The 27587-nt window shown below is 39.9% G+C and overlaps 1 long non-coding RNA gene across 1 annotated transcript; it reads left to right on the plus strand.

The window, feature by feature from the left end:
• The first annotated feature begins 16626 nt into the window (after positions 1–16626).
• LOC127214433 (uncharacterized) lies at positions 16627–19301 on the plus strand. The gene is made up of 3 exons (XR_007833836.1): positions 16627–16741; positions 17636–17735; positions 19232–19301. It is a non-coding gene; the product is annotated as an uncharacterized LOC127214433 (long non-coding RNA).
• Positions 19302–27587: the final 8286 nt, after the last annotated feature.

The following is a 27587-nucleotide window of genomic DNA, read 5'->3' on the forward strand; positions in this document are numbered from 1 at the left end:
CATACTGTGTTCCTCTTTTTGTGACTGGGTTACCTCATTCAGGATGGTTTCTTCAAGTGCCATCCACTTGCCTGGGAATTTAAAGATAACATTATTTTTTTTTTCTGCAGAGTAGTATTCCATTGTGTAGATGTGCCACATCTTCATTAACCATTCTTCAATTGAGGGGCATCTAGGTTGCTTCCAGGTTCTTGCTATTACAAATAGTGCTGCTATGAACATAGTTGAACAGATGTGTTTGTTGCATGGATGTGAATCCTTGGGTATATGCCTAAGAGGGTGATTGCCTGGTCCTGTGGTAAACTAATTCCCATTATCCTGAGGAACCGCCATACTGATCTCCAAAATGGCTGTATGAGTTTGCCCTCCCACCAGCAGTGGAGGAGTGTTCCACTTTCTCCACATCCTCTCCAACTTAAGTCATCAATGGTGTTTCTAATTTTAGCCATTCTGGCAGGGGTAAGATGGTATCTCAAAGTTGTTTTGATTTGCATTTCCCTGATAGCTAAGGATGTGGAGCACTTTCTTAAGTTTCTTTCAGCCTTTTGGATTTCCTCTATTGAGAATTCTTTCTTCAGTTCTGTACCCCATTTTTTAATAGGGTTATTTGGTGTTTTGTTGACTAGTTTATTGAGTTATTTGTATATTTTAGAGATCAGCCCTTTGTTGGATATAGGCTTTTTGAAAATCTTTTCCCAGTCTGTGGGATGCCGTTTGGTCTCGTCCACTATGTCCTTTGCCTTAGAGAAGCTTCTAAGTTTGAAGAGGTCCCATTTATTAATTGTTGCTCTCTGTGTCTGTGCCCCTGGAGTTATGTTCAGGAAGCGTTCTCCTATACCACTTTGTTCAAAGGTACCTCCTACTTTCTCTTCTAAGAGGATCAATGTGGCTGGATTGATGTTGAGGTCTTTGATCCATTTGGACTTGAGGTTTGTGCATGGCGACAGACATAGGTCTATCTGCAGTCTTCTACACACCCTCATCCAATTGTGCCAGCACCATTTGTTGAAGATGCTGTCCTCGCCCCATTGTATAATTTTAGCTGTTTTGTCTAAAATCAGGTGTTCATAGGTGCGTGGGTTAATATTAGGATTTTCAATTCAATTCCATTGGTCTACCTGTCTATTTTTATGCCAATACCAGGCTGTTTTCAGAACTATAGCTCTGTAGTAGAGCTTAAAGTCAGGAATGGTTATGCCTCCTGAAGTTCTTTTATTGAATAGGGTTGTTTTGGCTATCCTAGGTCTTTTGTTTTTCCATATAAAGTTGATTATTATCCTTTCAAGGTCGGTGAAGAATTGTGGTGGGATTTTAATGGGGACTGCATTGAATAGATTGCTTTTGGTAAGATTGCCATTTTTACTATGTTAATCCTACCTAACCAAGAGCATGGGAGATCTTTCCATTTTCTGGTATCTTCTTTAATTTCTTTCTTTAGAGTCACAAAGTTCTTGTTATATAGGTCTTTTACTTGTTTGGTAAGCATTACACCAAGATACTTTATGTTGCTTGTGGCTATTGTAAAGGGTGATGTTTCTCTGATTTCTTTCTCTGTCTCTTTGTCATCTGAAAAATGTAGGGCTACTGATTTTTTTGAGTTTATCTTGTATCTTGCTAATTTGCTGAAGGTGTTTATCAGCTGTAGGAGATCCCTGGTAGAGTTTATTGGGTCGCTTATGTAAACTATCATATCATCTGCAAATAGAGACAGTTTGACTTCTTCCTTTCCAATTTTGATCCCCTTGATCTCCTTTTGTTGTCTTATAGCATTAGCTAGAACTTCTAGTATGCTATTGAAGAGATATGGAGAGAGAGGACAGCCTTGTCTTATTCCTGATTTTAGAGGAATTGGCGTAAGTTTCTCTCCATTCAGTTTGATGTTGGCAGTCGGTTTGCTGTATATTGCTCTTATTATGTTTAGGTGTGTTCCTGTTATCCCTGACCTCTCCAAGACCTTTATCATGAAAGGGTGTTGAATTATGTCGAAGGCTTTTTCCACATCTAGGGAGATAATCATATGGTTTTTCTTTTTCAGTTTGTTTATATAGTGGATCACGTTGATAGATTTATTATATTTTATAAACAGGTACTTGCCCATCAATGTTGATGGCATCACTGTGTGCAGAACATTAGTGAACCAAGCATGGTGTCCAAAAGCATTGCCACAGATGAAGCTCAGTGATGTACTGAGAATGTGACATCTTTTCAGCCTTATATAAAAAGTAGTTCTGTTGTTTGTAGTATGCAGATCCAAATGGGGATCGATGAGGTGGCTCGGCAGATGAGGACACTTGTTCTTCTTACAGTTCCCAGGATGAATACAGAGTATCTCATGTTGACTTTCAAACTCAGTGACTCAGTGAAATCCAGATTCCAGAGATCTGGTGCCCTCTTCTGTCTTCCTTGGGCACTCCATACAGGAAATCATGGGGATGACACAAACACATAAAATAAATTAAAACATGAAATGGATGGTTTCAAACTGGCTACAACTTGAGATAAACATAGGAATCAACTTAAAACCAGTTCAAAAAGATAGTCACCCATGGGTATGTTCACTTCACAATGAGTGCTTGTCTGTGTACACCTGAAGTCCTGTATTTCATGCATTTGCAGGAATTGCTTTGTCCCAGACTAGTAATGACGGTATGGCTGGGGTGCGAGGTTCAGAGTCCTAAGAATTGGGAAGCAAGCAGGAATGTGATCACTATATATTATAACCTCTGAGAAGCAAATATGTCTAGTAAGTAGTATAATGAAAATAAAAAGACAAGGAGAATACTACTATCAACACTGCAGTTTTTGGTTAATTGCTTTGATATTAAGTAGTCACATAGCCATAATATGGATCAATTTCCATATCCGTATCCTTCTCCCTGAGAATGAAAATGTGCAGTTAGAGAGGTACACTTGGCAGCATTCTGTCGCTCCTGTGAGGCCCCACTTCTTCATGGCCTCCCTCTCTGAACTCTGGCAGCTGTGGTGGGCTGAGGGGGAGTGGCCGTGGAATATCACTTTCCTTTATGGAATTGGATGGCAGCTGAAGTCTAGCAGCAGATATTGCATTTGAGGTTTGGGAGGTGATGGGGCCTTGTTTCTGGCAGGAGAAACAAGTCCCTTGGGAGTAAAGTAAGAGATGATGCTTGTCAAGGCCTATTGCAAAAATGGATGTGGTTGGTTAATTTAGGTGGTGTGGCACTGGTGGCAGTCAGAACAGCTGTCTTGTCAGAGGCCATCAAAGACATGCTGGCAGGAGCTGGTTGGAATATTTTGAGTGTGGTAGACTGTGTTGACTGGGAATGTGGCCTCAAAGGGAATGCTGGAAACCCAGGTGTGATACTTTTGGGAAATAGCTCTGGCTTGAGGTTTGTCCATTTTTGGAAAGCCAGAGGTACTTACTTGGCCTTCCCAAAAAGGGGCAGCTCATCCATGGATGGAGATGGACACTCACTGTGAGCACTGCTCTCTGCTGTGTAAGCATTTCCCCAGGTTTGACCACACCTTTGGCCATCAAGTGTCTCATCCAGCAGTGATGTGATGGCAGGTCCTGTCCTGGAATCTTTGTTGCTGCTGAAGTTTATCATAGCCTGGGTGGAGTACATGCCCATTTTCTTCTCACTCATTCTTATCATGGGTAAATGACCTATACTGCCTCCAGCATGCCGGGATGAGTTTGAGGCTTTTTAAATCTGTCCTGGCTGGGCCCAGGTGAATGTCTCTTCCCAATTAGGGCATAATTTGTGTTAATTATATATATATATATATATATATATATATATATATGTATACATATATATATGTATATATTTAAATTTCTGTCTTCTGATATTGTCTAGTGGTGAGAATGGGGTGATGAAGTCTCCAACTATGAGTGTGTGAGTTTATTCTTATGTGATCATTGAGTTTTGTAGTGTTTCTTTTTCGAATGCAAGTACTTTTATTTGGGTCATACAAACATATTGACAATTGAGACTTTGTACTCCTGGATTTCTCCTGTGATGAATATGAAATGAAGCAACTTTTTGAAGTGACCAAGACCATGTTTCCTTCTTGCTTTTCACTTTGCTACTCAACTCCCCTGCCAGAGTGTAGTGGGAAATGTTGATACATTCATGGAAGATAAGTTAAGAATTCTCTGTATTAAGCAGGGTCTTGGTGGCACACTCCATTAATCCTAGCACTCCAGAGAAAAAGTCCGGCAGATCTTTGTGAGTTCAAGTCCAACCTGGTCTACAAATCAAGTCCCAGGATAGGCTCCAAAGTACTACAAAGAAACCCTGTCTAAAACATCAAAGAAACAAAAAAAATATCTTAGACTGACTCTGCAACTATAAGCAAGCACCCAATCACCTCCTTCCTGGCAAAACAGATGTTTTGGTCATGGTAGCTTTTACAACAGTAAAACAGTAATTAAGACTCTCACCAAGTATATCATCTGTGCATAGAAATGTGTTAATGTTATCCTTTTGTGGTGATATCTTGTTTACACAAATAAAGTCTGTTTGGGAGTCAGATATAGATGCAAATGCTGAGAGATCACAGAGAAGGAGGAAGCCACAGCTCATCTTATCTTCTAAGCATCTCAGGAGGAACAAAACAATTTCCTGTTTTTCCCTGCTTATACCCTGTTTCTGCCTAGCTACATCACTTCCTGCCTTTCTGGGCAGTACTGCAGACCAGTATTGTTAACTAGTGGCAAAGTCCATTCTCAGAACCCCAGAAAGACTTTGTTTGTGTAAGAAAGATATCACCACATCAGTTAAAATGAGAAAATCCTTTGTCAATGATTAATGAATGTATTAATGACCACTGGTAACAAACTTGTGACACTGTTCCTGAATTAAGTATCTCAAGAACAGAAACTGTCAAGTCTAGGTTGTATGTTTTCAGCTGCCCAGATTGCAGCCATGTAAGGATGCTGTAATCTTCCTGCAAGTGTTCCCTCTGTCCCTTTAACACATGGCTTCTGGGATACCCATTGGCTTTCACCAGCTTAATGACATCACCCTCACTCAGCCAATCAGCAGTAGATAGTGTTTTGAGGTTACCTTGGAAATAACTGACCAAACATTCCTCACTGCTGAGCATCCTTGATCGTGCCCAGACGTGGACTTTTTACTGAGAAACCCAACAACCAGAGTACTCATCCCTTTATCCAGATCCTACATCTTTTAGAAACCAACAACCTGTTCTTTCATCCCTTCATCCATATCTACTCCTTTTCTTTGTTGTTCCTGACTTGAAGATGTCAGGTAGGAAAAAAAAAAAATTAATGGTTTCAATTTTTTTTAATGGACAGCTCCATAAACTGGGAAGCATCAAACAATGTGGGATTAAGGGGAAACTGGTGAACATCAGGATGATGACATAAATGTAGTCTTGGATATGACATTTCCTAGGGGTGTATTGGACAGAGAATTTCTCCATCCTGTCACTAAATGTGTCTTTACTTTCCTTGGTGAGATAGCAGGCTGGAAGGGCTCTCTGAGGTATTGTGTCTTAAGAGTATGAAAGAAGGAAACCAGACTATTCCTGGGACTATTTCAGCTGAAGCACAGAGAGAGCTGGGTATGTAGACAGGTCAAGTAAGGGCTATGATTCTTCCCTGCACTAATTTTGTCTCATGAGAATTACCATGTTAATACTGTGGAACAGTGATGTTGGCATATCAGTGGAAATGTCTGCAATATCTTCCACACCTCCATGAGCAGGGTTGCCTGGCCGTCCAGGCTGGTTAGGCAGCTATGTCTTACTCATGGACCAGAAGGCAAGTTTCTTGGACCTTGGCTTTTACAGTTAGGCCTGTTACTTCATGGGACAGACGGGTCTGTGTTTCATGTCTAGAGCACAGAAGCAATAGTGTTTCCTGTTGTGACTCTTAAAACAAACTCTTGAAAATTAGTGTCAGTTCCAGGACTGTTTTTTTGGTGTGTTCCCTGAGCACTTGGGAGCTGAGGTACCTGAGCCAACACTAGCAAAGCGCTGTCCAGTTTTAATGGAACCATTCTTCATGTTAAAATTCTTTTTAATTTCTCAAATTGAAAGACCCCCACTATGCATATTGCCTGTTTGAACTGCTCTTGCCAACTAGCCAAGGTCAAGTTATGTGAAAAATACTGGAGGGAACCAGTTGCTACTCTCATCCAATGTCAACCAGATATCTGTGGTCTGCAGCTTGGACCAAAGCAAGGTCAGCAGGATGATATCTGGGAACAGAAGGTTCTGGGAGCATTCTATGGAGACCACCAGAGTGCTGAGATAGTCATAACTGAATTCTTTGTATTTTTTTTTTTTTTTTTTTTTTTTTTTTTTGTGCCCAACCTGAATAAGCAACTCTGTGCTTGGATAACCCAAATTGCCTTAATTGAATGGACCAATGAAATCCCTGTAACCATGCTTCTGCTTCTGTAAGCCTGCTTCTTGCCACCCCAACCCTATATAAACTGCCTGAGTTTTAACCTCAGCACACTAAGTCCCCTGAAATACTGAAGCGTCCACAGGTACCTGTGTAAGCAATAAACAGCCTCTTGTGCTTGCATCCAGTGGTCTGGTCTCGCCTATTGGGGGCAAGGACCTTACCCCAATGGGCTCCGAACTCTTGGGGTCTTTCAAAATGATAATATTTTTGTTGATGATGTTGGAATTGTTTTTTGCAAACCTTCAAATCACATTAGCTTACATCTCCTCCCATATTTTCCCTCCAAACTTTTTGACCATCCCAAAGGAAAACTGAAAAAGTCTACAGCAAGTCTTTCCTTGGTTAACCCAAATTGCCTTAATTGAATGGACCAATGAAATCCCTGTAACCATGCTTCTACTTCTGTAAGCCTGCTTCTTGCCACCCCAACCCTATATAAACTGCCTGAGTTTTAACCTCAGCATAGGGACCGTATATTCCCGGAACATGGTCAAAGTCTCACTGACCCACCCCTTAAAGATATCTGGTTCTTCTCCACCGCCAACACTCACCCTTTCTGCTTGAGCCATTAAGTGTGTAGAGTAACACTTCAGCATCTTTATCACAATTTAAGGACTCTCTTCAGTGGCTTTTGGATTACACTGTTTCTTTTTAATGTGAGGGAAGATAAAAGTCTCATGTAATCATTTCTCATTCTTAATTATGAGTCTGTCATCATAGATACCAATGCAGAGGAAGCTTCCTAGGCCATAACAGCCAATGACACCACAGATCATTGACTTCCACATGGCTTCAGGAGGCAGTATAGATTAAAGAGACCAATCTGGCATGGAGCTACAGCACAGTCTATGGAGGCCTTTTGAGGAGGGTCAATTCAGATAAAGGACCACTCTCCATCTCCATTAGTGTGAGCTTCTGCAGCTCTGTTTCACTTCTACTTGGCCTGTTCATGGAGATCTGCTCTGTCATCGCCAGCATCATCTTCTTCTTTTCAGTCTCACGAGAATGCTTTAAAAGGCATCTGCCCATAAGACCTGATATTTTAAATGTTTCAGAGTTCTTTTGTTCTCTCAATATCCTCTGCTCTCTCATCTCCCCTCAGTGTCTCCCTGGGTCTCTAAGCCTCCTGGAGCTGCTCTGTGGTTGTGCAGATGCCAGCAGCCACTGACATCTCAAATGGATATTTACTGAATAAATTCTTGAAAAAATTTTGGATGTAATCAGTTGCATTTGAAGTTAGGTCATATCTACAAACTCATCAGCTATATAATAGGATTAAAAGCCTTCAACTCTATGACCATAGTGGTCATTAAATTAGCAGTGCATAAATGAACAAAAACTAACATTAGTTTCTGGAGAAGCAGAGGATTTGTTTTCCTAAGTTCTTTTATTCTTGCTTACAGGCAAATTTTTAAAATCCTGTCTCAGACACCAACAGAGCTCACCGGGACTTTTCACTCCTATGGCCCCAAATGGGGTAAGTCTCATTCCTTTTGAAAACAATGTTCTTTGACATGCAATCATATATAGAAATGTAAAGAAATGGAATCATTTTTTAAATTGGTTGTTATTTAACTTAAAATGTATCTTATTTTACATACTAATGCCAGGTGCCTCTCCCTCCCTTATATCCATTCCCCTACCTCCCCCTTTAGTAGCAAAGTAAGGAGATCCAAAACTGGGTAGTTCACTAAATTTATTGAGCTGTATTGCTGCATGTGGTGTTTTATTTACTATAATTTCTTTAGTAAGAGCTTTTTCACACACTTACTCTCTCTCTCTGTCTCTATTTCCATCTCTCTCTCTCTCACACACACACACACTGTGTATGTGTGAATGTCAGACCGGAGACATACAGAATGGTAGGACAGTAGGAGGTGGCTTCTGATGTTCCTCTATCTTGTCTTTTCTGTTTTAGAACAAGAGCACCATGCAAAAATACCAAGAAATATCTCTTCTGCCAAAAGAGCGGTTCAGATTTTTAATTTCCATAGGAATGAATGTGGAAGTCAGCGACAAAGTACCCATGGAAATGTATATAAAAATGAGTGATGACCTCCTAGAGATGGCGGCAGATCTACAAACAAAAGAACTTAAAGAGGAAGCATTTGTGTTATACCACAAATTTTTAACGTGAGAACCTGCACTTTCTATCTCCTTTCCTGTGACAGATCCCTTACTAATCCTGTCTTCATCTTCATGTTTCTCCCCTCTGCTGACATTATAGAACTTGAGAAAGACATCTATCAGTCAGATTTATGGCCGCTCACACAAATGTTTTTCCTTGCTATTCAAAGACACGAGAACCACAAATAAGGGAAATCATGATAGTTCATGAGCATGTTTCCACATGGCCTTCATTTTAGAGGAAAGTTTGCAGTTTAAGTGGTTGTGTCTGCATTGGTGAGTGTGTCAACTGCTGTATCTCTGGCCAGGCATTCAGTCACAGACTTATTCCTATGTATGGCAGAGCCCAGATTGCTCTTCTCTTAATCCTGTAGCATATTGTTTAGTTAAGAAAGAAGTTAGCATTTCCTGAACCTAAATAGGAACCAGAGAACTATGTACTACCTGGGGTCAAAGTGGCTTAGCATACTTTCTGTGTTTTTGATCATACATGGATAGGCAGAATAAATGCAAGATGGCAGAGCTGTCACCAGATATTTACACGTATGCTAAGTGACATGAATGCTTTGTGTTTGAGGAAGGGAAAGATGGCAAAGGTCTCACCAGTCCTGCCTAGCCCTGTGTTTGGTGAAAGAGAACCTGAGGACATAAATGCAGGTGACTGTAAGGAGCCCAGGCTCTTGGGAAGACCTCTGTGTTCCTGAATCTATTGATCTTCTGAAGGCTGTTTGTGCTGAGTAGGCATATCTCCATCAGGTTCCACAGAGGAAAAGAAAGGTCAGACTTAGACATGAACACAGATACCACATTTTATAATTCTCAGGTTGTGCAACTTGAAGAACATGATTTGGATGCTTTTCCAACTTTGGTTTTCTGCAAGGTGAAGGTAATCTCTTGAGATTACAGTAAACATCCCTCTATTTCCTCTCCTTAAGAGAAATAAGTGTGTTACTAGAGTACTTATTTGCCCCTCCAAACAAACATCAGTTTGTCACAACCAGTTTTCAATCCCACCCTGCACTCAAGAAACTTTCTTGGTTCCTGGACTGACAGGAGTGTTGAAGCACGTTAGTAGTCTTTGTGGGTGCCTCGTCTCACTAGGTTCCATTGCACAGCTCCCTGCAGCTCTGTGTTCTCCCAGTGTTTCTTTTCATTACCTAATACTCTCAGGGAGAGGTTGTTCCCTGCTCAGAAACAATACTCTGTGCTTCTCTATGAGCACACATCCTTCTCCTTTGGTAGGAGAAGGATGAGACCACACTCTATTTTTTCTGTTGAAGTTCAGGAGGAGGATGGTCTGTTTCCTTGATAGTCTGTGAGCTCATTAACCCTCCCTGCTGCCTCCTGCATGCTAGGATGACAAGCACACACAATATCAGATTAGCTATACTACTTGATAGCTGATATTTTAGGAACGCACTAGTTGATAGAAGAATTACGACCTTTCTTTCTCTAGGCACTGGGATGGATATGGATGTAACATATCAGGGTGGAACTCTTCTCACTCCAGCATCTTCTGAAACCATGCCTAGAGAGACCAAATTTTTTCAGGGTCTCATTTACAAATTTGGACCTTTTCTGCTCACATATTAATGCTGCTTTATTGCTTTAGACTCTTCGTGGAGAAGCTGAGACATGGCCCAGAATACTGGAACACCCTTTCCAAGGGAACACGATCCAAAATCAACAAGGTAGGTCTTTTTTATCCGTGTGGCAGTCCTAAATCTCCAGAGTCACCGGGAGCTACTTAGAGAAAAGTCACAGATCCTGTCCCTGGGTAAACAGGACATCTCTCAGCATCACAATACAGAAGAAAGGGATGGCAGAAAATTGGGGTCAAGTCATAAATAAGATTCTGACATCTCATGGAAATAGATAGTATCCCCAGTACAGGAAGGGACTTTTAGAGCCCATTCTCCATGGTATGATACTTCTTTAGCATGGAGACACGGGGTGGTGGGGAGCCTAAACCCTATCACAATTGATTTAACAGTCTTTGATGATTCCTCATGGAAGGCCTCACCCTCTCTGGGGAGTGGAAGGGGGATGGGATGGGTAGGGGTCTGTGTGGGGAATAGGATGATAGGAGTGAGATGGAACTGGATTAGATATATAAAGTAAGAAAAAATATTAAATTAAAAAATATTCATAAGTCCCTTCCCATTTGTTTTCTTTCCCCCTTTGCTGACATTAGGTCAGTTCTAATTCTCCCTTTCTGTTTTGTTTTGCAGACAATACATAGGGTCTTTGACATAGTTGAAGCCCTGAAGAGACAACTCCTGCAGCAATATAGCGAGGAGTACTCAGAATACCTGGCAGATAAGGTCAGTGTGTGAGCATGAAGACAGGATGTTTTTGTATCACTTAATCAGCCTGTGACCTGGGACTCTGTTTTACTGTCAGTGGAGGATGTGATCCAAGGAACAGGATCTACACATTCTTGCAAACATATGCACTCATACCTATAGAAGACAACACACACATGCACGCACACATGCACCTATTTACACCCATATACTCATGCATATTCATAGTCACAGATACATACACCCCAAGTGTATTATGGTTTTGAGAACATTGAGACCAAACTGTCCCTTAAGAAAGCCTTACAGTATCTGAGTAAAGGGGTGTTGGTTGTTTTTCATAGTACCAAGGTTATGGAGGGGATCATAGATGCTGTGGTGATTTGTCATACCTGAACACAACTTCCTTTGTTCATCTCTTTGTTGGCAGGTCTTTTTCTTCTGACTTTTGAAATATTAGACTAATCCCATTTTTCTTTCTATAGAAAAAAAGAGAAGAAGAAGAGGCAGAAAATAAGACCTTTTGGCATGAATTAAGAGATACCATCAAACACTCCGCAGACTTTGCCAAATGGAGTGATCTTCTAGACAGGCTGGTGGATGGAGTTGAGGAAGACAGGAGCAGAGAGGACTTGGCACTTAAAAGTGCTAAAGTGTCTTCTGAAGAATGCACTGTTATTAAAACATCAGTGCCATGCAGTCCACAAGAATCCACCAAAGATATCAAAAGGGGCCCATCATCAGACACACAGGGTGGAGAGGTGAAAGTGGTGGAAAGCCCAGGTAAGTCACCACAGGTTCATGTTTTTATTTTATTTTATTTTTAATTTAATTTATTATTTTACATGTCGATCCCAGTTCTTTCTCCCTCCCTCTCTCCCTCCCTCCCTTATTCACTCTCTTTTACTCTCTCTGCCCTCTCATATGCACTCTAACCACCCTCCCCTCCCATCCCCCACCCAAATTCCATATGTAGGGGAATGCCATCCAGTTGGGGTCATGTGAAGTAGGGACTAGGGCTTCGCTCCTGTCTCTAGATTAAGGCAGTTATCCCTCCATGGGGGATGTGTTCCAAAGTCCTTTTGTGCACCCGGGATACATCCTGGTTTCACTGTCTGAGGTCCCTTAGACTGCTCAGTCCTTCTGGCTGAGACCCATATTCAGGGGGGCCTGAGTCATTTCCATGCTGGCTTCCCAGCTATCAGTCTGGTGGCCCATTAGCTACTCCTTGTTCTTGTAAGCTGTCTCTATGTGTTTCTGCCTCCTGGTGTTGTCCTCTCCATCTGCATCTGAGTTCTACTTCGACTCAGTGTTTATGTATGGGTGTTTGCTCCTCTTTCCAACAGGCACTAGTTGATGACTCCATGGATAAGTTGGTTGTTGATCTCACTCTCACTCTTCCAGAAAGGTAGCCTTTCCATGGAAGCTCAAATTGTTAGCTGGCAGCAGTCTTGTAGTTCTCTAGACCTCATGATTTTAAAGACTTATGTTTAAATAGAGCCTATTGCATCAGGGTCAGCCACACACATTTGCAAGTGCACCTCACCAGTCTAGTAGTGCTGTGCTTTTGAAGAGGTGTCTGAAGTTGGGAGCACTCAGCAGCACAGAGAAAGCTTCATCCCCCATGCAATTTCCCCAGTCTTTGTCTTTCCTGGATCCCCTTTGCTGTGGTAATAGAACCTGGAGTGACTAGTATTTTCTCTTTCCTTCCTGCCATCTGACTTCCCATAAAAGAAGCCTTTAACTTAGTTTAAGCCAGTTCAGTTTCTTCAAAACTCATGATATTCAGATCCTCATCTTTTCAGAGCTCTGGAGAGAATAGAGGAAGCACATTAAAATACTCCTGAATTATTGCTCATCGTGAGGACTTTGCTGTGCATTGGTAATTCCGAAAAGACTATTTTGGTTGTATGTGATTGAATTTTCAGCATCAGGTAGACCTCTGTAGGATTCTCCTAGTAGGTCAGGGAGATAATGACACTGACTGAAGTGCTAGCTGTGACAGCCTCAAACCTAGGGTAGAATCTCCAGAAATCACCTGACAATTGGCTGTGGGTGGCCACCTCCCTATTCTAAGATCTCTTCAGGTTACATGAGACAGGGAGACAGAGAAGACCTGTTTTTTCACAGCACAGATAGCAGGGAAGACACAGAGCACAGAGAGATTCTTTTAGACTAACAGTGCCAGGGAAGGCCTGCACTCCAGGCAGTCTGCTCACATCTGCAGATGTGCTGTCACACCTGCGCATCCTTGCCCACACATGAACATACACATTCTGAAAAATGCACACATATCATAGACATGTAGAAACACATGGTTCATATATGAAGGATTTCAAAGGAGAAATCACGAATATTGAAGAAAAAAGTTCTCAAATATGCCATCTAAATACATTATTACTTTTATTTTTTATTTGTATCATCTGGCTTTACAGCCTAAATAGGCCTTAACTTGAAATCCTGGCCCCTCACCTAGGAAATGCTTAAAATCCAAATATGCAACTACTGGGCTGGAATTTTACATATTTCTAAAGTATTGGTTGATTCTTGTCTGCACTTGCATGAGTCAAATCTCTCCTTGAATGACAACCTCAAGCAAAATTGCAATTCCCTTCTTAATTACACATTGGTGAGAGTTAGAGTGCCCCAGCTGTGGCCCTGTGTATTCAACAATCAGCATATTTACAGATGATCTTAGAGAGTCACTCTTAGAGAGCCTAAAGCCTGTGCAATCAGCAATCTACACATCTGCATAACATAACATCGGAGCAGAAGTAAGCTATTCTGTTCCTTTTGGACTGTAGAAACAACCAGGTTAGAGTATGTGCCCTCAGCTAATTTGAGGGAAAGAGCTTTGAGAAGAAAGTTCTCACCTGGATTGTGGTTGTATTATAGGCAGGGGGCTCCTGAAGTGATATCCAATATCTTTGAGATTTTTCCTCCAGGCCACCAGGCTGAGCTCCACTCATGGACACCAGGTCCTGTAACCTCAGACTTCTCTCTCTTTTCCTTTGCAGGTCAGAACTCCAAAGGCCTCCGCCCTGTAATCCTTCCAAAGGACCTTTGTGATCAGTTTCTGCGCTGTGCACGGAAGAACACCAGGAAAGGCATAGAGACATGCGGTGTATTATGTGGTACCATGGTAAATATAGGAAAACCCCTTCTTGATCTGAGGCTGTATCTTATTCCCCTTTGGCTGCCCTTGACTCCCAGAGAATATATCTAGGGGCTGTATCCATACATATCCCTCAACAGAAGGAACCATGTGTGAAATGACATTAGCTAACTTGAATTTGATGAGTTTCTGTGGCCTGGTGATTACCTACTTTGTGCTAAGGCTTAGAATAGAAACTAAACACTTCAAGACCTGTGAGCAGACCTAATGCCTGCTGCAAACAAAACCCTAACCTAGGATATGCTATTGGAGACATCTCATGTTCATCTCATTACCCCTACATTTTTCTGTTTCCCAGGAAAGCACTGGAGCAGTCAAGGTGGGGAAACACTGGGGTGAGGGTAAATGATGAGGGTCATTCACTGGGGTGAGGGCTTCATTTATTTATGGAAAGTTGGATTGACAGTAACTGTAACAAGTTGTTTTCTTGTGGCAGGTCAAAGAAGAATACCATGTGACCCACATAATTATTCCTGTGCAGACAGCAGGCCCTAATTATTGTTATGGGGAGAATGAGGAGGAAATATATTTCATACAAGAGGAACTGGGCCTTCTGACGTTAGGTTGGATTCATGTAAGCAAATTGATTTCACAGGTGGTGAGCCCAGCTCTGTGTCTGCACAATCAAGGTGAATTTCATCCATCTGTGAGCACCCACAGTCACTGGTATTCTAGTGTTTAGTCAAAAGGCACATTCCTTGGTGCATTTCACCTTTACTAATTTACCTCTTCCTCAGTGTAGTTCTTCATTGTTCCACTTCTTGGTTAATGTGTTGTGCATTGTAGACTCCCTAGGAGGTAAGAAAACATGGTGTAGACACCATCACCCTAAATGCTGTATGGAAGTATTTCACTCAGTCAAGAGAGTTCCCTCTGTTGATATCTTTTTGCCTTTATGAAGAAGTACTTGGTTTTGTACACCCAAAGAGCTTCTTCATGCAAAGTTGCATCCAAATTTCCTTATTTGCTTTACAATAATACACCATGGCAGATGGAAGTAGGTTCTGTGAAGCTAGGTGAAGGCAGGAGATAATCCCCTGGAGGCTTTTGTTTGCTGAGATTCAGAATACCTGGTAAATGGTGGGTGTGACAGCAGGAGAAGTGACTTTCTGACAGATAATAAGACCTAATGGGGACTGCTTGAGCACAGTGGGTTATTCCATAACAAAAGGCTGCAGGAGAACTCATCATGGGTTTCCCAGAAGCCACAGACCAGAGAGAGAATTCAGGATGTGACCTAGGGACAATCTCCATCTGCAAGGGGATTCAGTTCTCATGCTGGAGCTGGGGTTCATTGATGAGTTTGGCTTCTGAAATTTAAGCAGGCCATGGTGCCAGAGACTAAAAGGTTTAACTAATCCATAGAAATACAGTATACAGGCAGAATACTGGCATCCTGTCATTCAGGAGGTAAGAGTTCTGGATGATGACTTTGGCACCAAAAAGTAATAACCAGAAAGAAAGAGGCTTGAAAAAAAATGGGTTGAGTTTACGGCTATCTGGGAGTCTTACAGGACTGTCATGTTGAGTCTTCATCTAAGCTGTAGATCCCATAGGAAGGGAGAGTCATGAGGCCACTCTGTGCAGAACTAGTTTAACAGAATCTTCAAATGTACATGAATGGGGCAATGGCTTGTTTTGTTGGTTTTACCAGTTTTTACTTCCTTTCTTTTTCCAAATGTTTTCTATTTTAAAATATAGCTAATTTGTAAGTATGCATACATTTGCAGTGTAATTAATGACTTCTTGATGAAACATCCATGTGAATAATACTCTTAGAGAAGGAAACAGGAACCTTCCAAGGGCCTTGTCAAGCTTTGCAACTTCTCTCTTCTGAGACTGATCTCCTTCTTGTTCTAACCATCTCTTTCTCATTTCATTAGTATTCATCTACTAAGTGTGCCTTCCTCCATGATATCAGCATTTCAGTACTGCTTGTGTCTTGAAATGTAGAGGTTAGATATTTGGTTTTTACATCTGGCTTGCTTGCCTTAACATCTGCAATGTTCATCCCCTTTGTGGCATGCAGTTGCCTGAGGTGTGCTTAAACCTGGCAGGCTATGAAGGAAGGGAGGGAAGAGGCATAAGTTAATGCAACAGTACTAGGTAGAGTAACACAAAATACGACCAGATGTGGCTTCTCTTCACATAGGAAGATATCCCACAGCTCTTAATGGCAGGGAACTGAAGACTCACAGAGTCTGTTGAACTGAGGTTCTAAATAGTTTGGGAACTCTTCGTAAAGATGGAATAGATTCTATTGTTGGCAGGAGGGAAGCAGATGTAGGTTAGAAGCTAAAGGACAAACTTGGAATGGTTATTGTTTAGACATGAGGTATAAGTAAATATGGATGAATAAAAGTCTAGTCCTCAGTGAGGGAACAGCCTCAAGTAATTTTTTAAAGCTCAGCTTCTAATGACCTTATAGATTAGGTTGATAAGTGAGGTCATTTCCTCTTCCTTCTCCACCTAGCAGACCACAGATGTGTCCCAGCATGATTTGGCGAGTCATTGTGGGAGGCAGTGGTTGAAAATTCTTGGGGCCTGCTGTGTTGAGTATGTCATTGGGCTTACTGTGATTTCTTGAATTCTTTTGTCTCCATAGACCCATCCAACCCAGACTGCCTTTTTGTCGAGTGTGGATGTACACACACATTTTTGCTACCAGAAGATGCTGCCAGAATCAATTGCAGTGGTGTGCGCACCCAAATATAAACAGTGAGTATATATAATTTAAGCCTAGACGGTACAAGAGCAAAATCCTCTATGGCTCAGAACACTGTAAAAACTAAGTAATATCCAGAAAGTCTTAACTGAGTGCTATAGAAGCCCCCTTTTAAGGTGAACATTCTAACACCAGCTCCTCTTAACAGATGTGCTGACACCACTGTTCGTTTTCTAAGACAAAGCACAAAGAAGTGATCTCAAGTGTCAGAGGTTGAAGATATTCCACACAAGAAACTGCCTAAAGTGTCATTCTCAATATCACCTTAGTCTGAATTCCTCAGCAGAGCTAGTGTTGGGAAAGCAATGAATCATCCTGTTTCTTTGAAAGAATTTTGTACCCTGGATAATGTCCCACAGGAATTAGTAGTCATAGGTTTGAGCGCTACCCCATTTATTCCTGACAGTGATTGGCCTGAACTGGATTGATTCTTCTTTGTGCTCAATTCTACTGTTGAGAATTTTATTATTAAGTCAAACTACAAGAAAGGGATCAAGAGAGAGAAAACCATAGAGAGAGATACACGTAAGGAGAGGAATGAGAAGGAGAGAAAAGAGAGGAAGAAAAGGGAGGGAGGACAATTAGGACTATGACAGAGACATAGTCTAACAGAACTTCAATGATAGTGTTTACTAGGAATAGAAGGAAGACATACACATCATCTGTGCGGGAGGAAGAATTGTGCAGGTCAGAGCAGAGAGAGCAGGAGAGCAGGGGAATAAGTGTAGGTATGAAAGAGAAAGAAGAGAGGACATAGAGGAGAGGAGAGAGAGGGAGGAAAGAAAGGGGAAGGGGAGAGAAGAAGATGGAAAGAGGGAGAGGAGGGAGAGACGAATGAGTGTTGTGGGGATTTCTGTTTGACTGTGAGTCTGCCTTTCTCTTTTCAGAACAGGAATTTTCACACTGACAACTTTTGGATTAAAAGAAATATCAAGCTGCCCCAGGAGGGGCTTCCATCCCCATAATCAGGACTCAGCTCTTTTCTGTGTAGGTATCTGTATACAGGAGAAGAAACATAATAACATTGTGAGAATATCCAAACCCTGTCCCACAAAATTTATAAGAGCCAGGGATACAACCACAGAGATTCAAGGAAGCTTGAAATCCTGGAATCAGAATGCTAAGTCTAAGAGGTAGAGCATTCTGTGTGTGATTACATGTATCATAATTAATATGTATATGCATTTGTATAGAATTTGGATCACACTCTGATCCTAAAGGGAAAATAACACTTGTGTACATTTCAGCTCTTCTTTTAAAAAGATATATAATTTTATATTTCATTATATTTATACCTGTACTTTCATTGTGTAGCCTTTTAAAAATAGAACATATTTTTATTTTAATTTGTTGTCTCTGTGGATTTTCACATGAGAGTTTAGTGCCTGTGTGGTAAAAGACTTTTGCAGATGCCCTAGATATGGAGCAAGGCAGTGAACACTTCCTACTTCCCTTCAAGAATAGTAGGTGTTGTTAAACCCAGTACTATTCTCAAGGCCCCACCTTGTAAGTCATGGTTCATACCAGGGTGATCAGTTTTTTTGTAGCCAGAAACTTTCTACCAGAACTGTTCAAAATTACCTAGCTCCATTTTGGAGTACAGTAATGTTGTTTCTGAGATATTAAAAGATATTGCTCATTTTAAAAACGAATTATCTAGAACGGGAGTTCCCAAGTTGCCAATTATAATAACCCCTTCCATGGTGAAAAACACCCATAACATAAGCTCTTGGGCAGTTGCAGTAGATCATCAATTTGAGGCTAATTGATGTTACATAATAAGACTTTTAGACTGATGATTACCTATCATGTTGTAGACCCAGAGTGACCATCCCTGAAATGTCAGTAATGTCACCATTACAATCTGATTAATGGAATGACTCCCCTCAAGGTCTATTGGGTCACCTTTGCCATCTGATGTACATTATGACTCCAATGGTGCACTGAACTTACACATCTCTAACAACAAACACAATAACAAAAACAACAACAACAAAAAAACTATTTGCTATGTGACTCTGGAAAATAGATGGAAAAGATCCTGAGATACACAGAGATGATTGACTCTAAACATGAGGCATGAGGAGAACTAGGTGGGAGTGTTGGGGACCAGAACTTTTGACATTACTTCTAATGACATCAAGATTTCACCACTTGGCTGAGAACTATCTGGCTGCAATGAAATTCTTCAATCAAAACTTACTGCTCGGGATGTGGCTCAGTTGTGATAGTGTTCCAATTTTAAGCATTAGTATCTGAAATCCTTTCCCAGCACTGATGAAAACAGTTGTGCTTATGTTTGCCTATAATCCAGCACTGGGAACCTCGAAGCAGTAGAATAATGTCAGGATCCTTCTGGCTTAGCTAGGCTATGTGTGCTAGCCTATGTCGCACAAGGCCCTCTTTTGGTATAAATAAAATGTACAAGTTGTTTCAAAACTGATTTCCATTCCCTAACAATATTTCCCTTTTTCCAATTGCAGGACTGCCGTCATGTCACCATCCAAAACAGCAGGGTGACAATCACGGATTTGCGATGAGTAAATCCCACAGACCCACCTCAGTGGGAGCCTATGTGTGTGTGTGTGTGTGTGTATGTGTGGGTGTGTGTCTGTGTGTGTGTGTATTTTGTATATATGTGACTGAATGTATGGTGGTGTGTATCTGTGTATGTATGTTAACCTGTGTTATGTATGTTACATCTGTGTTAAGGATATCAATGGTATAGTATGTATTTATGGCACACTGTGTTCATTCACAGAGCCCAGATGAACTTAGTTCTACATTTCAGTTTTAGCAATTAGGAAAAGCTTCAATAAAACACAGAAGAATGTGATACATAAAGTCAAGACCTCTTGAGTACAAACCCTGCGTCTAGATGTGAGATCATAGAAATTTATTTGATTTCAAGGTGAGGTGGCTATATTTTTGACTTGTCAGTAATATCTTTCTTCAATAATGCACAAAGTGAGAAATGTGATAAGGCAATATGGACAAAGCCATCAGCTCAATCACAGGTATCGCAAAGGAAACATAATCTGCAATATGTTTTAATTTATGACATTTGCTATATTCATGGCTGAATTTTGAGGTGAAAGATCATAGCTCTTTTGAATAAGAGAAAATTGATCTAATATTGCATTCTACTAGAATTACAATTCTAGATTGTGAATGTAATTTTCTGTTTTTTGTTTCAGCCTCTTGTATTTGTAATGACACCTGATGCTAGAAACCCTTTGACTAACATTTCCTGACTAAAACAGACTGTATGGAATATTTAACGTAAAAGAGGGATGTGTATGAATTGAGAACAAAGAGTACAAAATGCAAGTTCTTAAAAATAATTTGATATTAGGAATCATTTAGAGATTATATATACTGTAAAAATGAATAAAACAATGTTTACATATTTTATGTCAACAAAGTATAATAGTAGATCTTAGAACATGATGGGATTTCAAATTTAATAAAGATTCCTTTTATTGCATTGTAGAAACACAATGTTAGAAAGGATTTGAACATGACTGGTGGCCCCTCCTTACCTTGAGTACCACAGGGAAACCTTTTCAAGATGACAACCTTCCTGGTAAACATTTTATTCTTATGTCCATCCTTACTACAAATGTCCCTGATAGCGAAGCAAAATTTATTCCCATTACCCAGATATACAATCTTCTGGACCAGTTTTGATTTTCTGTGCAAATATTCAGCAATACATCATTTCTCTACATGAAATCTTACAGTAAATATATAGTTAGGTTATTTATACTTAGTAATTATGCCCTCAGATGACATCTTAATTGTTTTCTTTTAAATTAGTCATATAGTCTATGAAAACTTTAGTAAATTCTATTTTCATTTTATATTTATATATTAGGAAGAGCTTTCTAAATCTACAGTCGTCACACATTAGACCAGTTGTCTTCCTATTCATGGTACTTACAAATTGTTCTATTTGGCTTGCTTGCATTATGCATATAGAACTGTTTACATTTTATTTTCCTTTCATTTGAATGGAAATTAGTCTATTATTGGGAAATGATATAACAATTAAGATTCCATAACTTAATCTGTTTAAGGTGTATTTCTTCTTCCAAAACAATTTGTATCATTGAAGATCATTCAATTAGTATTAGTAAATTAATAAATTACTAAGGGAATAACAGTACTTAATGAATGTATGATTTCTTCTAATGAGAAGATAATTGTCAAGGTGCTTGTGGTCCAACTCTAAACTCCTGCTTGTTTGAGTTTTTATGCATGTGTAGGTTAGAAAGACTGATTGCATATCCAGTACCAAGGAGACCAGGTAATGGAGAAAGCAAAAGTGTTAGTTGTTGATAATAGCAGTTGACACAGCTTGTAATTAACTATGTGGTATTTGTAGATCTTCAAACAATATTAATTAGTAGGCACAAATTAATTACAAATTAACTAATAGGCATAAGTGCAGAACGATACTTTCACGATTGCTAAGCAACAGAGCTCACTCTCACAATTAGTTACTACAAGTTCAGCAGGTTTAGTTATGCTCTGTGCAGCTGTGTCTTCCTATGTAAGTATGGCATAACATCTGGGTGAGTAGGTGTTATAACAGAACATAATACATCATATAATTTACTATAGTCAGTCTTTAGTGTCTGCAAGACCCATATCTTCATACATTTTTGTCTTCTGTACTCATTGTTTCACAGTTCTGAACTTCTGTGTAGACAAAAACATTATAGCATTCCTTGTGAGAGACTGTGAGCAGAAAGCAGATGTCCTGTGGACTGAGCAATGGATGTGCGACACATGATTAACTTCAGACTGTGTCTCCATCAGATCTGTTCATGCTCATTTTTCTCTGCAACCTGGTGCACTCTCAACTTTACATTAGTTCAAGTAATGTTCTGATAATCCACTTTTCCAAATTTTTACTGCATATGTAATAATACTAACCCAATTTGTAGGATAATAAGCATTCAACTCATGAACCAATCACTTTTATGCTACAAGTATGATGTTTGTTTTATTTAATTCTTTACATAAGATTTGTAGGATGATTGCCAATTGAATGTGACTTTCTCTAGAAGCTGGCATTATGGGCCCACAGATCAGTACACATAAAATAGATTATTCTGGAAAGATTCTTACTTAGGCTATGTACCTATATCTCAAGTGGTCATTAAGACAGATTGCATAGTTCATTCTTGAATTTATGTTTTATGTGAAGCTCCTATACATAATTTATTTTCATAAAAAGTAATGATTATCAAGAGTGTCTTCTATGGTAATTTGAAGCTTCTGGATTCTTTATCAGTCAAAATATGCTAATACACAACATACCTGAATATATAGGTATCATTTTAGAAATGTAATTTTTGGGACTTGCATTATAAGTTGATGTTTTCCCTGATGGTACTTTAGCTTTGCCAAATTATGTTTCTAATATATTTCTTTGGAATCTTATATGTATCATATTTTGGAAATAGGACATTCACTGTGATCTTCTCAGCCTATATCATACTGTATATTTAGCATCGTGTAGGATAAAAGACATAGAGGTTTATGTGACTCAGTAGGAGAAGTACTTACCTAATATTTGTAAGAATCTATATTTATTAGAAAATTTGTCAGAAAAATGGTAAATTATCAGAAATACCTGTGGTGTTCTTGTCTGTAGAAAGATTTTTATTTGTTTTAGGTGACTTCTAATCTCATCATGAAACCCAGATTTGCCTCAAAATTCTGATGTGTTTATTTCCCCCTCTTGATTAATGTGGGATTACAGATATCTATGACTATGCCAGCAGAAAAATTTTTATAACACTGCTGTGAAAACATTAAAAACCAAACTTCCTAAGTCATACTTTCCACAACCACAAAATTTACAAAATGTAAATGTTTAGACAATGGGGTTGGAGAACTCAGGTTTGTTTTTGATATGATGTAGCCACCAGCAGTCAGCTACAGGAGCCAAACTCTATGATGATTGTGGGGTACAAGGATACATGCTATGCTATAATAATAATATATATTATCTGAACATAGAATGAGGTATATGGATGTTAGTGAGACATGTATTAGTGAAGTAGAGAAAATCAGAGGCATTAAAGTCAAATTTACCCACTTCTTAATTTTGTGTAAACTTCTACAGTGTTGAGACTGAGTTCACAGCTTACTGTCCTCAACCACTTCACAATTCTGAAGTTCTGTCTCATAAAGAAAGTTAGAAATTTTCAAGGAAAAAATGGAAAGAAGGAAAGAAGTAAGGAAGGAATCTGATTCATAGATTATCTATTTATCTCATGTTATTAAGCAATTCTTTATAAGAACTATATATTTTTTTAAAAATTAACATTTTCTTCTCAAGTCAAAAACCATTTTCTAGTAGTTGTACCTAGACATCTGAGACCAGGAAGTGTTAAGTGCTACATAAGATATATAGACAAAACAGCGCTTCTATTCAATTCAATCACTGTGTGTTTGTTCTAAAGTGACTTTTAGGATAAATACATCAATTTTTCATAAAATCACTCTTCTGAACACTGGAAAGTATGGATGACAGTGTCCTCAAATACTGGCAAGAAGAAGCAGTCATGTATTCCATGATTCAACAGGATTTATTTCTACCTTCCAGGCCCACCTTTGACAACTTGACTTTGGTTCTGCACATTTTAAAGGAAAGTAAGTGTGATACTTATTTTTCTCACTGTTGTCACAAATCCCATAATCGAAGCAGCTGGAGAAGAAGTGAAATTCATTTGGATCACAGTATATGGATAGTACAAGAGGAAACCAGTGAATGGTGATTGATGTACAAGCCAATTACTCACAAAAATGCCAAAATTTAGTGGTGGGAGAGAATTGGACCTTGAATGATTTGGTATCACAAACCATTGAGATTCAGAAACCATTTTGGAAGAAGGTTAGGACATGTGTAAGAGCTGAGACTGTAGACAAGGGTAACAGCAATAGCAAACATTTTTAGAAATGACAGAGCAAATGTGACCTGCACATGACCTGCACAGAACTTTTCTTGTCAATGTTCCTCATGGATGATATGGGACCCAACCTGAGGGACAGTAGTCACTTAGTGATTGTTCAGAAATGGTTAGCATTTTCTTTAGTGGTGCAGTTCCTGACATAAATGCTCTTTTCTCAGGAAATGTCATACTGGATACTTAGGCAAGAAACTACAATTAGACTCAGCATTATTATATTACAGAAGACATGAAAGTGGAAAGGAATGGTGGTTTCAGCAAGAGGGGGAGAAGTATGACAGTGGGCAGTGATAGTAATATCTAAAATTTATTATATAATCTCTGACACGGTCACACAATAAGAGAATAAAATAAGATGGGCTGATACTTTATTTAGATTTATTAAAGTTTGCCAGAGTATTCAGAAAGCTAAGTCACAAGCCATAGAAGTCAGGCACAGATCTTCAATCCCAGGACTCAAGATTAAGAGATAGATGGGTTTCTGTGAATCCAAGGCTACCAAGATCTATACAAGCTTGATCCAGTCCTAAAGAGGAACAATTGACACAAAGACAATCTCAGCACCAGGAATCATATGCCTTTAAACCCAGCACTAGAGTGGTATAAAGGATAGAAGTAGGGTCTTTAGTAGACTATCATGGATTTATTCTCCAGCCACAATGAGGATAGGAAGACCCTGAAGTCTCCATATTCTCTAGCCACACTGTGGATAAGTTATAAATAGTCTTAGGGTTGGTGTGAGCCAGAATAGCCTTCCATTCTGAGGTAGAAAAGAAGTAGTGTTCAGCTGCTTTGCTTTTCTGATCTTCAGTTGAATTGTAACCCCAATATCAGTCTCTGGTCCTTTTATTTTTCATGCTACAGAAAGTGGGAAAGGGAGGAAGAGGGGAGTAGGGAGGCAGGAGTGGTGGAATGAAGGAAGGGCATCATGGATACTGTTCTGTGTATAAAGGTCATGAACCAGATGATGATGGAGTCAGAAGGTCTTTTCTTGACCTCGTGTACAGGTTCCTTGGAGTTGCTGGAGAGAGGAGGCCCAGCCATGCCGAGTAGATGCATACTGGTAGCAGATGGAGCCAGGAGGACGAGCCATGAAGAAGCAATGGATGCAGAGAGATGATGGGGCCAGGAGGACCAGTGATGCAGAGAATTTTGATCCAAGGAGCCAATGGAAACTGGAGGACTAGCTAGGGTGGAGGTGTCAGGGGAGGAGATACATGGAACTGTTCAGTAACAAAGTATCCCAGACAGTCTCCCTCCAGTGACATAGATCTCCAACATGTCCACCCATATCTGGATGAGACTGATCACAGTGATGATGTCAGTGTCCCCATTTACCTCATTATTGTACTTTCTTTTCTCCTGGCCTTTACAGCTAGGCATTAGTTATGTTGTCATCTGAGAAGAGCCAAACATAATCTGGTTGTTTCCTAATTAACTGACTGAGTAAATTATGTTTTCATTTTCCCTTTATTTTACTAATGTTTTAGACTAAAATGTCTTCATACTCATCATCATCTTTGTTCTTCCATCTTCCTCATTGCTTGGAAGATACATATATGTGTGTGTGTGTGTGTACTATCTTATATGTTTGTGTCTGTCTGTGTGTGTATAATCTTATATGTGTTTATGCATATATGTATACATGTATATATATGTATATATTTGTTTGCATTTGTAATCTTATGTTTCCATGTATGTTCTTGTGTGTATGTGTGTTTCCCAACACGGCTGAAAATCTCAGCCTTGCTTAAGTTTTGCTATTTCCCTTTTCTCTACTGAATTCCAATTTAAATAGACTATGATATATCATCCAGTGATAATTTTTTAAACAATATGTATTTTTTTAAAGAGGGGGTTTCTTTGTGGAACTTGGATACCAGGCTTGATTCTAAGTCAAGAGTTCTGCCAGTCTCTCCCTTCCATGTGCTGGGATTAAAGGCATGTGGCACCTCTGCATGACCTTTTTACATTTTTTATTTATCTTTTACATTCCAATGCCATTACCTCCCCCCATCTCTCTCACAATTCACATCTGCTCCTCAGAGGGTAACACCTCCCCTAGTAAACCTGCTAATTCATCTCACTGAGGCATGAAAATGGCCCCTCCATACCATCCACACACCTGTGTCTCGTCTGAACAACTGATCTCTCCATAGAATGGGCTCCGCTAAGTCTGTTTGTGTATTAGATTGGATCTGGGAACCACAGCCAGTAACCTCATATGTGTCCCATCCACACCATTGCCACCTTTGTTAAGGGAGTGTAGTTGGGTCTTAAGCAGATTCCCCTTTGTCAGACCACAGTCAGTGATCACTCACTATCTTGTATCAGCTGATTCTATGAGTTTCCCCTTCTCAGTCTTGACTCCTTTGTTCATATTATTTCTCTTCCCTCAATTCAATTGTACTCAGGTGCTTGAACCAATGATATTGAAGTGACCAGAGCCTCACCCAGCCATGAGAGGCTGCAGAAGACCCACCAAGGTGTAGGCCTCTGATTAACCAGCATGTACTGAGCTTTTGTCCAGCTTCTGACATTGCCTGACCTTGCTGAACCTTGCTCCAGTCACTAGGAAGCCACATTGCTCCCTGAGGCAAGGAACCAATCTGAAGTTAACTGGCTAGGTCTGAATGTGCTTTATAGTATGTGAAGAACAGAGCATAGCAGACTCCATGGGAGGCCTGTAAACATGGCAACCATTTCTGCAGGGGTAGTTGGCCAATCAATACAGGACAAGTTGCCCAAGCCTGGAGTCACACAAATCCTCAGACTGTTGCAGACCCCAGACACTCCCCTTGGTCTACCCCAAAAAATCCCCTGCCCTATCATCCCTCTGGCTGCTTCTCGATCCACCCAATGTGTCAGATGGACAGAGGACAGAAATTAATATAGTTAACTTATTAATTAACTAAAACTCTTTGCTTTTGCATCAGATCAGTTCTCTTGGTGATTTTTGGAGTCAGAATTTGTGCACAATAATTAGGTGTGGATTTATGCATCTCTTTCCATCTGTTTCTAGATTAGGGTTGTAGTTTCTCTGGGATTGTGGATTGTAGCCTGTGTATCATTTGCTTTGTCTGGTATCTTCTCATGAGTGAGGGGGGAAACAAATGATTTTTTCTAGTTTTGGTCACTTGCCTGCCAATTTTGGATAATTTTGTTTCTTAACATTGATATGTAGTCCACAGTTAAATGTACCACACTTTCCTTATACTTTATTCGATTGACAAACATCTAGGTTGTTTCCAGGGTATGGCAATTATGAATAATGTTGCTATGAGCATAGTTGAGTAGTTGTCCTTTTTATGTGGATGTGCCGCCTTTGGGAACATGCCCAAAAGTGATAATGCAGTATCTAGAGGTAGGTTGATCTCTAGCTTTCTGGGAAATCTCCACACTGATTTCCATACCAGTTGTAAGAGTTTGCATTCTTGCCAGCAATGGAGGACTGTTACACTTTCTTTTCATCTTCTCCAGCATAAGCTGTCATCAGTGTTTTAGGTCTCAGCCTTTCTGAGATTATTCTGGTGAGACTGTTCTGTTTATATCTCTACCCATTTTTAAAAATTAGATTATTTGGTGTTTTGATGCCTATTTTCTTCAGTTCTTTGTATAATTTGGAGATTAGCACTCTATCAGATGTGGGGTTGGTGAAGATCTTGCCCATTCTATAGGAAACTGTATTATCTTGTTGAAGATGTATTTTTCTTTGCAGATGCTTCTCAGTTTCATGAGGTATCATTTATTACTGTTGCTGTCAGTCTGTGCTACTGGTGCTCTGAGTCTGAAGTTGATTCTGGGCTGATGTTTCAGGACTAATTTTTTAGCTGCTGTCCCTACATTCTTCATG

The sequence above is a fragment of the Phodopus roborovskii genome, unplaced genomic scaffold, assembly GCF_943737965.1.
Source record: "Phodopus roborovskii unplaced genomic scaffold, PHOROB, whole genome shotgun sequence".
NCBI lineage: Eukaryota > Metazoa > Chordata > Mammalia > Rodentia > Cricetidae > Phodopus > Phodopus roborovskii.